Here is an 18551-nt window from a genome sequence, read left to right as displayed (position 1 = left end):
AAAATGTATTCAATTTTTCGAAAACAAAACATTTTTTATATTTATTTTTGAAAGTATATTTATTTTTTGAACAACTTTTAATTTTTTTTTACAGTAATTTTTGCTTTCATTTCTCATACCTAGGAATGCTGAGCACACAGAAAAATCATCCCAGCACTTCCTGCCTTACATTCCTCTTTTTCTTATTTGGTCTTATGTTCCAATTAAAACTGAAAAATGTATAAATAAATATCCTCAGAAAATTAACCACGTCTCTACTCCTTCTTTCTCCTTGTCCTGTGTGTGGCTGTAAGATAACTTGCTGCAGCAGAAGCCTCTCCCCTATGCCCTGTCTGTAATTGGACAATGATCCTTAAGCCACACCCCATTTCTAGGGAGGCTGGACATTCATTGTCTACCAGCCCAAGATGGAGCTGATCAGGAGGAAATTAATCCATGTTCTGTGCACAATATCTACAAGACTGATTGCTTCACCCAGTGATGATGACCATATTACAAGTTTGATTTCAACATTTATTCCTAGGTTTACTATTCCTTTAAGTGGTCATATACTTTACAGGTAAAACCCAATGCTTTTTTTTTGCCTGCCACCTTACAGCCATATTGCACACACCAGTACTCCATTAAGTCAGCAGCCTGTAGGGTCACCCCTCATTTGCATGTTTATAGGGTCTTGCGCAGAACACTGTAGCTTCCAGGCAGCTGGATGAAATGCAAACCTGTCAGGTAGATCTATTTCTGTCCCTACTGCTTGTTTCTGTAGGGCGGCAAAACCCTTGGTGAAATGCCAAACCCATTCCAGCTTTTCCTCTCGCATTCCCCTCGCTCATATCTGGAGTTGTTTCTGTGAAATTGCACAGATGTACTTCCCTTCACTGTCCCAGGACCCCGGCACCATTAGCTGATGTTTACCATGGAAGTGCTGTCAGGTGAAGTACTTTGTAGAAAGTGTAATGCAATTTGCTCACTTAATTGTTTTTTGCTTTCAGATCGCCCATTATCATCTGTACCGAGAGAACATTAAAACATTAAACGTAAGCCCGATGTATGTGTTGTGTGTAGCCCGCTATTAACCGTTATACTGCTGAAAACAACTTTGAAGGAGAGCAAAGAGTTAAGTGTCCTTCAAGTCAGGGCTGTGGAGTCGGTAAGCCAAACCTGCGACTCCGACTCCTCAATTTCCCTTACACCGACTCCGACTCCACGACTCCCACACATATTGCTTATATTTAAGTGAAAAATTTATTGTAGTACAATGTGAACCTCAGACATTTAATCATTTTTATGATCCAAGAATCAAGATATTTAGATAGAACAGAATATATATTGGTGTACTACCCGGTTTTCATTCTTTTTGGTACAGATACGATATGGATAGACAGATATGGATAAATGGATAGATAGAGCAGATTTCTAATCTGCTTTTGCTATTGAAAACATTATCTATGAGCTCAAAAACCTTTCAGGTGATGCAGTTTTTTAAAAAGATGATCAGCTTTTGCAGCTGAAAAACGTATCCTCAAAAAACACAGGAAAAACGCTGTGTGTGAATGTAGCCTTAGATCAGGAATATAACAGCCATTTATAGGACATTTCATAACTTTCCCAAACTCCTATGAAAAAATATTCAGCACATCCTGCATTGAATTACTGTACCCAATTTATTATATATTTTAGGAGTCGGAGTCGGTCCATTTTATACCGACTCCAACTCCGACTCCGACTCCACCAAAATGAGCACCGACTCCGACTCCACGACTCCGACTCCACAGCCCTGCTTCAAGTACCAGGGTTACCAAGACATTTGTATATATTGCATTACATTACTAATATTTACTTGTGGTTGTACCCCAGCTCTTGCCACTGGTCAAGGCTCCAAGGGTAGAGGAACAGTTTGGGCTGGAACTTCTTAATGGGCAGAATGAACCAAGGTCAGGGTTGGGTTCATGTGTAGGTGGGTTCTTGGCCTACAGAGTTACAGTGGGGAAAAAAAGTATTTAGTCAGTCAGCAATAGTGCAAGTTCCACCACTTAAAAAGATGAGAGGCGTCTGTAATTTACATCATAGGTAGACCTCAACTATGGGAGACAAACTGAGAAAAAAAAAATCCAGAAAATCACATTGTCTGTTTTTTTTTTCATTTTATTTGCATATTATGGTGGAAAATAAGTATTTGGTCAGAAACAAAATTTCATCTCAATACTTTGTGATATATCCTTTGTTGGCAATGACAGAGGTCAAACGTTTTCTGTAAGTCTTCACAAGGTTGCCACACACTGTTGTTGGTATGTTGGCCCATTCCTCCATGCAGATCTCCTCTAGAGCAGTGATGTTTTTGGCTTTTCGCTTGGCAACACGGACTTTCAACTCCCTCCAAAGGTTTTCTATAGGGTTGAGATCTGGAGACTGGCTAGGCCACTCCAGGACCTTGAAATGCTTCTTACGAAGCCACTCCTTAGTTGCCCTGGCGGTGTGCTTTGGATCATTGTCATGTTGAAAGACCCAGCCACGTTTCATATTCAATGCCCTTGCTGATGGAAGGAGGTTTGCACTCAAAATCTCACGATACATGGCCCCATTCATTCTTTCATGTACCCAGATCAGTCGTCCTGGCCCCTTTGCAGAGAAACAGCCCCAAAGCATGATGTTTCCACCACCATGCTTTACAGTAGGTATGGTGTTTGATGGATGCAACTCAGTATTCTTTTTCCTCCAAACACGACAAGTTGTGTTTCTACCAAACAGTTCCAGTTTGGTTTCATCAGACCATAGGACATTCTCCCAAAACTCCTCTGGATCATCCAAATGCTCTCTAGCAAACTTCAGACGGGCCCGGACATGTACAGGCTTAAGCAGTGGGACACGTCTGGCACTGCAGGATCTGAGTCCATGGTGGCGTAGTGTGTTACTTATGGTAGGCCTTGTTACATTGGTCCCAGCTCTCTGCAGTTCATTCACTAGGTCCCCCCGCGTGGTTCTGGGATTTTTGCTCACCGTTCTTGTGATCATTCTGACCCCACGGGGTGGGATTTTGCGTGGAGCACCAGATCGAGGGAGATTATCAGTGGTCTTGTATGTCTTCCATTTTCTAATTATTGCTCCCACAGTTGATTTCTTCACTCCAAGCTGGTTGGCTATTGCAGATTCAGTCTTCCCAGCCTGGTGCAGGGCTACAATTTTGTTTCTGGTGTCCTTTGACAGCTCTTTGGTCTTCACCATAGTGGAGTTTGGAGTCAGACTGTTTGAGGGTGTGCACAGGTGTCTTTTTATACTGATAACAAGTTTAAACAGGTGCCATTACTACAGGTAATGAGTGGAGGAAAGAGGAGACTCTTAAAGAAGAAGTTACAGGTCTGTGAGAGCCAGAAATCTTGATTGCTTGTTTCTGACCAAATACTTATTTTCCACCATAATATGCAAATAAAATGAAAAAAAAACAGACAATGTGATTTTCTGGATTTTTTTTTCTCAGTTTGTCTCCCATAGTTGAGGTCTACCTATGATGTAAATTACAGACGCCTCTCATCTTTTTAAGTGGTGGAACTTGCACTATTGCTGACTGACTAAATACTTTTTTTCCCCACTGTACATTAGACCCCATTTTATGCCCAGAATGTATTTATTATACGTTCCAACTTTGGGCGATGGCCATTCAGGTGGATTTTAAGTATGGTGGGCAAAGCAAAATATTAAGGATTCTTCATCTTTCTAGACCACCCTCTTCCCTTCTCCTACACGCCCCTTTTCCTGACCCTGACGATGTGTTTTGAGTACAGTTGCGCTGCTTTCCAGAAGGTTTCCAATGCCCAAAAGATTTGACAACTTTCTCGGGAGTTCAGGAGGTCTCCTCTTTTGACAATAGTCTCACTGATGTATCAGTAGAGTTGGCAAATATGATATTTACTCACACGACTATGGATTGCCATCCAAGTCCAGTGGATCCTTGAAGCTACTCAGTTTGCTAGCACAGACCAGGGCTTCTTCTCTTTCACTCCCATAATAATTCTATCAAATAAATTAGGGAAAGTTGGTTGGAGGATCAAAGCTGATGAGAATGAAAAAAATGGTGGTTATCAAAATATTTGTGTCATGACACAGGACGGGGTTTTTTCTCTCATCCTGGTCAGTTAGGGGTTAACTTTGTTTAGCCTCTCTTTGGTTTAGGAAGGGTTATTTAGGTCTACTTCTGACCTGGTTCTGTGTCAGTGATACTTCTGCTTACCCGTCTTGAGTTGCTGACCCTGGTTATCGTTCTGATATTATTGTGCCTCTGTGTGTTTGTGTGTTTCAGTGCATGACCCAGCTAAGACTCTGTTTTTCCTTCTGTCGCTTGATTCGGTACTGCTTTGTATTCCTAGGTTCTGACTCCTGGCTCTGTCCCTGACCACTCTCTCTCTTGCCCTTTGGTCCCTCGCTCCTGTCTGGCTACTTACTTTGTCTTGTCCCCCACCATCCTTCTGTCTCATCCTTAACTACCGCTCGTCTTTCCAGCTTCTGACCTCGGCTTGCTTGACTAGGTGCTCAGTTCTCTGTCCCTGACTACTCTCTGTCTTGCCCTTTGGTCCCGCGCTCCCGTCTGGCTACTGAATTCATCTTGTCACCCACCATCCTTCTGTCTTGTCCCTGGCTACCACTCATCTTCCCGGCTTCTGACCTCTGCTTGCCTGACTACGTGCTCGGCTCTCGTCTACCTGTCGGCTCTCATCCGTTCACCGAGCTTGACTCCGCCTCCATCCAGGCGCCTCCCTGGCTGTCACATGATCGGCCAGGTCCTGTTCCAAGCACCTCGTGCACTGCGGTGTCCGTGCGCTCCCTGATTGTTATGCGTCTCACGTACAGTGACTGCTGGAAAGACACACAGTGTGTGTGTCTTTACAATTAGCCCTCTTATGGTATGATATGTAGTTGAAGTAAGATAAACTAGTACTGGAATTGATTTTGATTATGAGGAGATATACGATAAATCTACTATATACTGAAAATGAAGTACGTATGTGTACCAGTCCCTCAGGGCAATGCGGGCAAGGAATAATTTATACTAAAAGAAAGAAACCAAAAAAAACCCTGACAAGTGCCTCTTAACAGAATGCAGTGTGAACAAGTGCAAGCTGCTGTTCACCCAATGGATCCATTTGTGTCAGTTGACACCAACACAGTTCACATTCACACATCTAGAAGTCTGGGAGATATGCACTGCCACCTGTTCTTCAGTGTTAGCAACACCGCTACTACGTTTTTGTATACATGCCTCTCAGAATTTTTTGCTCAGGACAACCCCCATGTTATCCTGCTGTTGTAATGTTTCCATTTCTTACTGTTTGTGAGTGTAATGAAGAATACTTTAGTGTACTTCACCTAATAATAAAGGTGTAATAAAATCTTTCCCTGTACGTTACCTGTCAGGCTCACTAGGTGGATCCTCAAAGCCCAAGGTCCACAGATGCCAGTACAGTAGACAGCTGTAGCACGTGGGAAACAAGTATCAGTGGTCCAGGAGACCGCAGATAGGTAGTGGGTCGCCCTCCCAGGGCTGTGGGGTACTCGGTACCGGGCCGATATCAGTGGGATGTGTCACAGCAGCGGTGACCCGGACCGTGGCCCTGGGCGCCCAAGTAATGGAAAGATATGTTAATGGTGAATAGTTTGTGATGCCACCTGTGGTGTTCAGCAAGGGAGGTGTTAAGCCGACGCTGCAGACAGATCCTCCGGGACAGATGGTGTGGTGCAGCAATGATGGTATAGCCCTCCACAGGCAGGGCTGTTGTACCAGGGCAGTGTAGATGTGGGGACACTTAGATGGTGTAGTGTCCGGCGCACGGGATGTAGCAGTGTCAGACAGACGGACGCAGGAAGGAATGGTGGACACCAGGGCATGTAGTTCCAAAGCTTTACTCTCAGTAGTGCCCGCTTCTGTGCCGTGTCCTCCAGGTCAGGGACTCAGTCAACCTCCAGGCAAGATGGAAAGCTCCTTTCCAACACTCCACCAACTTATGTGCCTTTCCTGAACGACTCCTCTATAGCACCTTTAAGTGTGAAGATCTCCAGTACCGTGGTACGCTGGAGTTCCTCCTGACAGATGTTCCCAAGAACTCTACTTGTACGGCAGACAGCTGTAGCCTGCTTCAGGGACTCCCTTCTCCTGAGTCCCGGCTGTTATGATTGAGTCACCGTAGGAGGCAGACACAAAAATAGAAGCTACGTCCAGAAAACCAGAGAAGTTGGCAACTTTCAAATTGCAGACCCCTGAACCTATCAACACAACTAGCAGTAGCCGTGGGGGGTTCCTACGGTGCCCTAGACCCCTCGATCACAGCCGGAGAGCTAAATAGCCTAAAGACAGAAAAGGAAATCTAAACTGCCCCAGAGCAGACCCCAAAGTAAAAGACAGCCCCCAACATATAATGACGGTGAAGCAAGATGAAAAAACACTCACACAGATAGAAAGATAGGCTGAGCAAACGATGGGGCCCAAGCTAACTAAACAGAACAGGAAAGGAAGGTTGCTGTCTGCAATCTGCAAAAACCCTATCAAAAACATAAGCCAACAAGCTGATATGGAAAAAGACCCTGAAGCAGCTAGGCTTCAAAAACTAAATCAGCACTCAGGTATTTTCAGAAGACAGAGCTAAAGGAATTCAGCTCACCCCAGCAGGGAATGGCAGAAATCCAGAAAAACAGAGCAAAACAAAGTCAAAGCACAAATGCAAAAAGCCGAGCAGAAAACTTAGCTTTAGAAGAGCAGGAATTCAGACTGGTCTCCAAGGATCCCACAGAGAAATCACCCGCAGGGCAGAAGGGCGTCGGCGGCTTTATATCCAATCAGTAACTCCACTCAGCCAGTCATCATCATTAGGCTCAGGTGTTTGATAATCAGGCTCACTACCTTTCTTTACCAGAAGAGGGAGTTCATCGGGCCTCAGTAGTGAAGGGGAAAATGAACTCACAACACCCGGCTCTCTATCCAATTGCTGTTGTGCCCCAAGTCTTAGATGGGAGTAGTGGATTTACAGCCAACTACTCCACCGGTGTCTGCTGCAGAACCATAAGTGTCCATACAACCTCAGGGACCGGGCCCCAGCCTTTGCGCTGAGAACCTATAGACAGGGTTCCTCTTCTAACCCACGTCCTCTCTGTTCTCTCTACTCCTTCGTTCCGTACTTGTCTTTCTTATGGAAGCTTAGATTTCAGTTCTACATCTTTCTCCTTTTCCATTCCTGTTCCAGCTGGCTCAGATGACTGAGGCAGCTGCAGCACTCCTTCCTCCATCCCTTCTTCCAGGGATCCTCACTCCCGTCTGAGTGACCTCCTACCCGACTGACCTTCTGTCAGACTGACCTGTCCTCCTACACTTTCCCACTCTTTTATGTATCTTAACTCCACCCACCTCCCAGCACATCCAGTGTTCTAAGCAGGGAACCACCAAAGGTGCTCTGCTACCCTCTGAGCAAGGAGCCGCAATGTGGTTGTGCAGAACTACCCTGTTGTGTGGGGTGCGAGCGTTGGAGTGTGGAAAGGAGTTCCCACCTTACCCGGATGGTGGGGCACTACCCCTTAGGAGAAGGTGCAGTACCTCTGTGGCGACTGAGCCTCTGGGGCGCCACAGTAGCAGGGGTCCCAGAAGAAGCAGGCGGACAGGACACATCCTGGAAGTAGCAGTAGTACAGCAGACAGAGAACAGGTAGAAAAGGTCCTGGAAGAGCTGGAACAGAGAGCAGAGTTCCTGGAAGCCACAGGCAGACAGGACACGTCCTGGAAGCCACTGAAGGACTTGAGACCGAGAACAGAGAGTAGAGGTCCTGGAAGACCGGGTACAGGTAGCAGATGTCCTGGAAGACTGAGAACAGGTAGAAGAGATCCTAGAAGACTTGGAACAGGGATCAGAGGTCCTGGAAAATCGGGAACAATTATCACACACAACACCGGAGCAGCTATAAAGTCTTAATTCCCAAACACAGGGGTGAGTCTTGGTAGGCATTATATAGACCTAGGTAGATGATCTATACGTGAGCACACTGGGCCATCTGCAAAGCCCAGCGTGGAGCACAACAGATTTCAGCAGAACAGAGTGAGGGGAGCATAGCCCGGATCTGGAACAGGTGTGTAACACCATTACTAATTACCACTGTGATATAAATCCGTACATCAGTACATACAGTATGTAAAAAAATGAGACCACTAAGACTAATTCTGGTCTCGATGTGAGAAGTAGAACTGAGCCTACAGCACAAACCTGGACGCACTCCCATCTACACTACAGCAGGATCCACTAACCAGCTTATAGAGGAACATAATGTATTCAGCGTGAACTAGAAAACCCTGGCGCTGCCTCTCTGCTTCCTAATTTGATTGTAATTGTGTGTTTTCTGATACTTTGTACATCTACCCACATTAATATCCAGACTCATGCATAATAAAATGCCCTATCCAGCCTGGAAAATGTTCTCCTACAGAGAGAGGAAAACAAAGAAGTCATCCGGATATTAGATAAAAATAATAATACTGATTTGATTCCGCGCTCCGTACGCTTCTTTCCAGCGTATGCACAGAATGTTTATGTAGAGGAGACAGAGCAGAGCAGGAAGGTGTTTACTGGCTCTCTGCCTCTTATCTAAAACTCCGCAAGCTTAAAGGGAACTCGTCACCAGGACTCATTATTTTACAGATTATGGTATCTACAATTAGTTTGCACTGGATGCTCCTCCATTGTATCATCCAAAGACATGAGACCGACTTCTGGGATAAAGATCTACGTACGATAGGGACCAGCGATGCATATAGGAAGCTCCATTGCTTCTACATAGTATTTCAGGGAAATGTGACAAACCAAAAGTGCAGTAAGAGGGACAAATTATTCAGCAATGGGCACAGATTTAGGGTTAGCAGCAGGTTGATAATAGGTGGGAATGGTGGTGGAAATGTGAAAAGTTAAATGTGTCAGTGCTGCAAGCTCTATAGATCCGTTATCGCTGGAAGAAGTCATCATGGTGGTCTGGGCCAGGTGGAAAAATGAAGAGGTGAAGAAGAGTGAACGACTCCACCAGAAAGGACATCACTTGTGAGTCACAATATTTAACTGTACTGCTACTGTACTGTAATTTGCTCTGTCCTGATCCCCTAGTGACGTCAATCGCAAGATGTCAAAATTTGTCCCATATTTGGAGGTGGTCTTCTCAAAGAGGTGGTCCTTCCGATTTTCATGATGCTTGGAGGGTTCTGCGTGAGAGGTAACAGCGTCATCATGTCATGACATGCTCATGATCTTCCCACGAGTATTCGAGAACCCTCCCAGGCCCATGAAAATCATAAGTCCTGGCACAGCTTGAGATGCCCAAAGATTCCAAGGCAAGTGGAATCTTTGAAGATGCGACGAGGACTAGACAGGTGAGGGTGAGGAGCTGAGGGGCCGAAGAAGACAGCAGTAAGCTGAGTGTAAGGACTTTTGTTTTTTTCAATTTTCAGTTGTCCTCAGAAAATGAAAACCCCTGACTGCCAGTGTGAGGAACCCGCTCTTAAGAGAAGTACAAAAAAATCTACTTTTTTACAGATGCGGATTTTTTAAAAATTAAGGCAGAATTGAATTCCACTTGAATGTACTTGCTCACCTCTATATATACTATATATATAGTTACAACCCAGAACTCAGGAAGTATTAAGGAAATTCCTCAGGTCCACTCCCCGCTGTCGGCGAGTGGGGCTCTTGTTTTGGTAACTTTCTGAAGATTGAGGGAGTATAATTTAGTCATGCACATGTATTTGTCCTCCTTTAAAATTAGGAAACCAATCTATTCTACCCCGAGTGTTGGCTCTGCTGCCAGCCACAGACTGACAGGTTTAACTCAAGAAAAACAAGGCTTAGATTTTTTAATAGCATGTCAACTCTTATCTATTATCTCAACATTTACTCTGAATTTCAGGGAGTATTTTGACCTTCATGCGACCCGACATGTGACTAATACTGTTGTAATGAGTCCAAGCCCTAGGATGTTCATCTTAGAATAGAACTCCAATATAATTCAGTATTAACCCTCCAATATCCTCGGCATCATGCGGTGGAATTCCTTTAGTCTGATGTTTATACAATCTAGAAAATGTGATGATCCCGCACTTGTTTCCAGCACAGATCAGTGGTGCAATATGTGAAATTTCTCAACATTTAGTACCAAAAGACTGAGCAGACAGAACAGGTAAATAAATTCATCTGACTAAATACTTATAATATGATATTATTTATTTTGACTTATTTTCCTGAATATTCTCCAATCTCCACCCTGACGTGGACTAATCCCATTAACTTTGGCAGAAGCAATCAGCCTTATATAGACAATGTCAATGGAGAGAAGGAAATTTTAGTGCCTGATTCTTTTGTTCTTCCTGGAGGTAAAACACAGACAGAAGGAGTCTGGTGGTGGTTTACTCTCCTCTCCCCATACAGAACACATGTCCACTTAGTTGAGAGTGCGTGTGCATGGGAAATTTTTCTTATAGAGACACTTGTCTTCTACAAAACCCCCATGCATTGGTCGATTTGATATTTTCCTTCTCTCTCAAAACAAAAGGACAATGTGACTTCTAATTTATTTTAAAGCACTAGAAGGCAATAGGTTGGGGGGCTGCAACAGCTGCGGAGGAGGTGAGGTAGCAATGGGGTTATGGCAGGCTGTAGACTTTCTGGAGTTTTCAGGTTCCATCTGAAGATTCCAAAACTGAAAAACAATCTGGTATGCTGAGGCACTGAATTCCAGAGAATGGTGGATGCTCAGTAAAAATCCTGGAGGCGATTGTGTGAAGAAACATACGAGAGCAGAGAGAAGTCGGTCTTGTGAGGATCGGAAATTACATGTGGGTAAGTATTGAGAGATTAGTTCGGAGATGTATGGTGTAGAGACAGATTATGGATGGCTTTGTAGGTCAATGTTAGTAGTTTAAACAGGAGTCGCTGGGGAATCGGGAAACCAGTGAAGCAATTGGCAGTGGATTGAGGTGGTGAGTCATGAGGGAAGAGGATTAGTGGGGCAGCAGAGTTAAGGACAGACTGGAGAGGTGCAAGAGTGAATCAGCTCTACACCCTATAAGTGTCATGCACAGTGTAGGACAGACTAAGTGCAACACAAATTAATAAGGGAAAGGAAACCAAAAACTAGGGAAGGAAGAAGTGGAGACCCCTAGACAGATCTAAAGTGACTCTGTCTGTTCTACCATCCCTATATAGGTTCCTCACCTATCGCCGAGCAGGATACCTAATCCCTGTGTGACCCTGGCGATAAGCACTGCACCTGAAAGAACAGGATGACGCTAGTCAATCCCACCAACACTAAAGACAGCAATGATAAATGAAACAAGGGGGACACTTAGCTTGAGTAGACTTAGAAAAAAAGCTGATGCCCTCCAAACTCCAAGAGAACGCTAGCAGACTGCTACAGCTCCAAGCCTCAACAGAGAAGTGCAAATAGGAAATAATACCTGCAACTCTCAACAGGAAGTTCAGAGTTATAAACACCCAGATCCAGGTGACACCATTAAGGCCGGGGGAGGTGGCCACTAGTCTGCAAGGCCAACCGCTGAGACCACCTGCAGCCAGATGCAGTGCGACTGTCTGCAGCCTCTGACACACCTGTGCCAATAAGTCATGTTTGATGTAGTGTTTTGATAAGAACAGTACCGAGCGTGGAATAGTCCCTTTTCTTCTCATTGGAGCTCTATTGCTTCTAAATACACCAGGAAAGGGTAGGTAAACCGACTGTATACTCATTGGATGTGTTCAACATCATGAATGACTCCTCCAATAGTTTTACTTGTGTTCTGTTTCTTCTCCATACACCAGGAAAAGGGGAGGTGAACCCGCGCTATACTTTTTGAATGTCTTCATCTTGGCATAACCATGATGGAGGTGACACTAGCAAGCTCCAAAGAGCAGGTCTGTGCTTTGTTTTTTTTTTTTATGGGGCCCCATACTTTTTACACGCGCCAGTAAAGGAAAGGAGAACTTGCACAAAACGCTTTGGATTTGTTCAATGTCAAGGGCGAAAAATTGCTTTCTACTTTCTTGGACAAGTTTCAACTGGGAAGTCATGTGATTATTTTTTTTTTTACTCTTGCTCGAATTCTTCGACATTTTTTACCCGTATTCCATTTTTTCTACATATACCAAGTAAGGGAAGATAGATAAGGTCCTCACGCCCTTGGATGAGCTCTGCAAGGAATGGTGGTCCCATAGATCCCGGCAAGAGACATTAAAGGGAAGTTGAGCGAGCTTTACACCTTTTTTTACTATTTTCTTAAGGGCATGAACCAACCAAAAGCTTTTAAGCTCACCTGTTTTTCCACATATACCCCTTCATAGACCACATTGAGGTTTTCTTTCTGCATTAATTTTATATATGAAGTTTCTAAATCTTGTTAAAGGGGCTATCCACCTTTGGGAAAAAGTTTTAATTTATTTACCCTAAATGCATGTATTTGGAGCTAAAAGTCATTTTTACAATTGGGTTTTATTAAATATTTTGCACCGTTTGTCTTTTACAAACTTTTCTTTCCTTGCACATTCAACTATAATGTAGACTGTGGTCATAAATTAGCTGAGATGCGCTCAGAAAAAGATAGATAAAAGAGTTAAAAACTCTCCCTTAAGACTTTAAGAGAGTCAGAATAATCTCGCTGATGGATTCTCTGTTAAATCATTCTACAGCCTGCAAAAGAGGGAGCAACACAGCGGCTACAAAAGGCAAACGATGCTACAGAAGGCAAATGATGCAAAATTTTTAATGAAACCTAATTGCAAAAATGATTTTTGGCCTAAAATACATGCATTTAAGTTTAAAAAAATTTTTAGCCACGAAAAGTGGGAATCCCTTTAAGGCTTGCATTTTAGCACTGTTATGGCAAGGGCAATCTCTCTGACTGTGTGACTATAGCTCGATTAATAAAAGTATCTAATATGACGCATTGCCATCTCTATTTTTTTTTTTAAGATTTGATCTGCCTGTCACTTTTATTTTCATCTTTGATTCATTGGCTCATTCCTATTCAAGATATGATTTATAGATCAATTTGTTTGGAGATATGATTGAAACACAGCGAAAGCAATTTTTAAATACCGTGTTTTCGCTGCGAAGGTGTAAAACCGTTAACAAATGTGCAAAATCAATAATAACAGCAATCTTTGGAGGTGTGCTGGTCTAATTCAAAGGAAATATTCATTACATTAAAAAAGAGACATTGTAACACGTACAGAAATAGAGGTAACTTGTAGATAAGCGTAAAAATAGTAATAACAAAAAAATAACAGTAACAGGATGCTGGGAGATTTTACGTCAATTTTAGTCATAAAATCTGTAGATCAGCTACCGGAACAGAAGTGATTGCATGAAAAAACAGTCTTGATGGAAGTCTACGGACGTAATGCGCATGCATTGTCTGTTACGTGGCCTCTCCGTAGTTTATATTGTTATTGACCAGGGCAAAAAAAAAACTTGGAGTTATAAGACAACATAAAATGTGTTAAAAAAGTTGGAAAATAACATTGATAATTCCCTCAAAAGAACATAGGAATTTGGAAGGATTGGATAGGACCATTGATATTTTCTCTAAATAACACCACAATATTTTCTACTGCAGACCTTGCCCTTTAGATTCATGAGATAAAGGCTAACACCATCCATGTGTTAGCAAAAATAGAATGGAAACACCCAAAATTATTCTACTATATAATCCGCGACATCCAACAGCTTTGATCACATCACATGGTATAGCAGAGGCTGTATAAAAGCAGAGGCAAGGAATGCAGCGGCCTATTTGTGGTGAAGATAGACGGCGAGAGGAAAGCCTTATAGCAATGACTAAATATTACATATAGTGTGTAACATCCCAGCAGTGAAGAACGATTATCTATTTACTGGTGATGAGTGAATGTGCTTGCATAAGGTGCTATCAGAGCATGCTCGGGTGCTAACCGAAAAATATGTTTGAGTCCCCGTGGCTGCATATTTCACGGCTGTTTGACAGCTTTAACACATACATGGATTTTCTATTTGTTAGCCAAACCCTGCATTTGTTGTGGCTGTCCAACAGCCCCAGGGACTCGAACATATTTTTCGAGCACGCCGAAGACACTAGGTTAGTACACGAGCATGCTCGGACAACACCTTATCCCACAACGCTCGCTCATCATTACTATTTATCCGTAGCCATAAATGTTGAGATAATTTGGACAGTGTTAAGCCTATGTTCACCTTAAAGAGATTGAAAAGTGATTGATACAGTCCTAGGAAATTCAGAGTGTTACACAGACGTCTTTGCCGGGCAATTGAAGGCTTTGCCGTACCTGCAATTTGTAGTGAGTGGAATTTTTAGAAAAATTAAATGCTGGAGAAATAAAATTTTGACTCGATCATCTCTAGTAAATGGCTGCAAGACTGAACCAGTAGAAGATTTTGGGACCATACCATTCCCCATTGTGTCCATGCATGCGCATTGTAACGCCAGCGTCCCTGCATGCTGCTCCCCCCCGTAGAAGGGAAGCCAACACACATACCACCACGGCCGCCCAGCAGCATCCTCTATGTCCCAGGGCTTTGGTTGCGCGCAAGCTACCTGGCTCTTAAAGAAACAGCACACCTGATGTGTCCATGGTCCATAACTGGGAGGCGCTTAGTACTTAACACACCTTCACCTGTTAGAAGGTGCTTGAGCAACGTTAGTATTTAGTCTTCAAGTTGCTAAGTCCATTGTCAGGTCCTTGTTCCTGTACCTGTCTTGTTCCCAGGACCTGAACCTATCCTGTCTTCCTAAACCTGCCTAGTCTGAACCAGTACCTGCAGCTGCTACCTTCCTGTCCTATACCAGTGTCCGTCAAGTCTATAATCCAGAATCCACACTGTTTGAACCAGCACCACTGTCCCTCCTGTTTGTGAGCTAGAATCCGCTCTGTGTGAACTAGTGTCAGTTCCTATTCCCTCCTGGAGTGGTACCTGGTGACCACTTGCGGCTCAAGTCTAGCTGCACCATCAGGGGATCTAGTGAAGAATCAAGTGGTCACTTAGTAATACCTCTGTAGCCCTCCACGGTCGGTGGCGCAGTGAGTGCACACCCATCAGTGTGAAACGCATGCTCAGTGTAAGCCGTGCACTCTGAGAAAGAGAGGTAGCAGTCTTACCCATTTGTTGTCTCAAGGTCCTAAAGGCCTCTCTATCTTACCCATCATACTCATGTGTTACCTATTTGTCACCTAAAGAGCCTAAAGGCTCCTCTGTCTTACCCATCTTACCCATGTCTTACCCATTTGTTGTCGCAAGGTCCTAAAGGCCTCTCCATCTTACCCATTTTACACATGTTACCTATCTGTCGCCTCAAAAGCTTAAAGGCCCCTGTGTCTTGCCCATCTTACCCATTTTTTACCCAACTGTTGTCTCAAGTGCCTAAAGACCCCTCTGTCTTACCCACCTTACCCATGTCTTACCAATATGTTGTCTCAAGGTCCTAAAGGCTCCTCTGCCACATGAGAAGACACCAGTATTAGAAATGACATACAGTAAGTGGTGGCTTCTTACAGGACCTTGAGGTCCTTGACATAACTTCAGGCTCCTTGGTCCCAAAATAAGAAGAAGCCCTCCCTTCTCCTGTGCCAGTTATAACACTGGTTGTCTTCTTATTTGGCAGAGGAGCCTTTATGGCTAATTTTAAAGCATGTGGTTCTCTACAGAATGTACTGAGTGTCTGGCATTTTGATGACATCTAAATCACATTATGGGGGTCCAAATTAACTATAACCAAAGGTTGCTCATATGTGATGGACAGAATATAAAAAAATGATTCATAGAATCTACTTGGGCCGTTGGAGAAGATCGTCTTTAATTTCGAGGTCACTTATTTTTCACAATGTTCTTAGGAGCCAAGAAGAATTTTTAGGTCGAGGTACGGAAGAATAAATCAGTGTTTTTCGGGACACGTGTAGGATAATGATCATGTAAAAGAAGACTCGAAAAAAACAGAGACAAGACGAGTGATATTAATAAACGTATTTATGGAGCAAGTGGAACTTTGCTAGACAAAATTTAATAAATAAATGATAAATTAGTAATTATATTTTAACTCATGGTAACATAAGCATAATCCATTTCCTTGTGCCAGACACAGATCATTGTATCCATTAATAAATAATATATTACACAAACATAGCCGGTCAGTGATATCTTATAAAATAAGGAAGACGTGAAAGGTCGATCAGGGGCAAAAAAAAGATGCTTCCCTCGTGTCCAGGAGTTGACTCATTGAGTCTTGACATCATGGTTTTCCCATTTTGCCACAAAGTTGGATAGATTTGGTCAACTCTTAACCGTAACCTTTAATTAATGGATATTATGGAGTTTGGTCACACCGTTAAACCACCAAATTGATCATTTTTAACCAACCAAATCTAGATATAAGTGGTGCAAATTAAAGAGACAGACTGAGAACAATAAGGTTTGTTCCAGTATATAATTTAGGTCCCGTTCACAAAATTTTGGATAACCATTCCATCACTTAGGGTTAAACTGCGAAAAACAAATTGAAGGAAACCTTGACTAACCAGTCTATCTAAGAATAAAAAATCCACGGCACCTCATAGCAATAGGGGGTCAACTTTACCCACAATAGAGGCGCACGTCATTTCCAGAGAGTCCTGAAGACAGCGCCTCAAAAGTTGGTGAAAAATTCTTTCAGTTTCTCTATCCTGCCCTCTGTGGCCACGTTTCGATCTTACATGGTCTTTTTCAAGCAAAAAAGGGCAGAATAAAGAAACTGAAAGAATTTTTCACCAACTTTTGAGGCGCTGTCTTCATTTTCTATTTGGATAACCAGTCTATCTATCTTCAAATTTTTGGGAAAGTGCCAATAGGCAGAGAAAGATTAAGGAAACTTTTTCTAGGCTCAACGGGTAATTTAGCCAAGATCAAGGAAAGTCTGACCTCTAGGATCATATCTTAAGCAATAGGCCATCAACATAGATGAAAAGATCTCTCGAAATTTCTTTAGGCCAGCAGATTAGATTCAGACCAATTAAAGTGTGTAACTCCACCCTCAACCTCTGATTGGAAGAAGTGTATAGTGTACACAGAAATCTGCCAATCAGGGCTGTGGGCGTGGTTATATAGAGCTTAGCATTCAGAGAACTGCTAGATCTGCAGCAGAGAAATCTGTGATTTTATCAAAACTGCACCAAGCAGCCCAGTAAGTGACACATCACTGGAATCAAGGCCTCAGCCTCTACATCATGTAGCTCTCAGATTATATAGCAAAAACCTGCTGAGAGATTCTCTTTAAGGTGTATAATTTGGAGACTTCAATTAATCTTTTTAGGTGCTAGGACACATGGTGGGGGTCGGGACATAGGGGATGTCAGAAAGGGACCACCAGGAGCTTCATTCTACACTTCTATGCCAGTCCCAGCTTTATACATGGAGCAGGGCTAAAAAAAAAAGAAAAGGTAAAATGATGGAAGCAATAATCGAAAGAGACAGAAGCAGCAATTAAAGGTTTCCTGGCAGATGTCTGATACATGGGAAAAGTTTAGTCAGCACTAAGTGTACATTTCATTTATGTATTCTCTTTTTTTTTGCCTGTAGTGCTCCTTTAATTTTGGATAAAATCCAAAAATTCTTACATTCCTTCCCTGTCACGTTCCACTGAATCAAATATAGTGATGGCAGAAACTTTTTTTTCCCCAATTTTAATAATTTACTTTTTTTTTTTTTTACAATATGTTACTTAGTAAATTCAGCCCCGGCATGAAATGATGACATTTTGTTCTCCGAACCGCGCCACCACCAGTTGTCATCATGAGGTCAGATCGTTTTCCTATGAAAATATTGCACTTTTCTATGTAACGCAGAGGTATAGATTGTTTATGCACCTCCTAATGCTCTTAGGGTACCTTCTACTCGATAGTATCAGAGGTCCTAGTGACTCGGTACATATAGGAACATACAGTATAGGTATAGATTTCGGATCTACATGTTATGCTCTTTGATTTGTATACATTGCATATATTTTAAAGCGACATGACATGCTGAGAATTTATTACACACAGCGTTCCAATCTATTGGATCGTACAATTTAACTTCATGCCAGGGACATAGGAAAACATTGGGACGTTCCGTACACGCTGTGTTATGCACTGTTCTCACTCGTTCCTCCAGAATCCCATGATCTAAGACATAATCTAACGTGAAATTCAGAGATTTTTGCATTGTCAATATCTTAAAGGGGGACATCGATTTATTCTTCCCTTGCATTTTTCCAGGCCGTTAGGATACATGGGTCAATTCAATTTTTAGCCATGTTCTAGATTTTTGTTTTGCTGAATTTCGGAGAATAGTTATTTAAAGTTCAAGAGTTTTTTTTTCAGAACTTTAAAAATCATTTTATTTGGGGAATTGTCTTCATTCCTGTAAAAGACAAGTTACATGTAAGTGGTTTCCAAGTTTATTTGCTGCCTTTACTCATTTGGAGTACAGATGATGGCAGTGATGGGTCAGCTCAGCTCCTGTGTCTCACTAAGAGTTTGTACACATGGC

Source organism: Dendrobates tinctorius, unplaced genomic scaffold (assembly GCF_039654945.1).
Source record: "Dendrobates tinctorius isolate UK_male_01 unplaced genomic scaffold, ASM3965494v1 ptg000009l, whole genome shotgun sequence".
Lineage (NCBI taxonomy): Eukaryota > Metazoa > Chordata > Amphibia > Anura > Dendrobatidae > Dendrobates > Dendrobates tinctorius.
The sequence above is the reverse complement of the archived record's forward strand: the minus strand, read 5'-3'. Positions refer to the sequence as shown.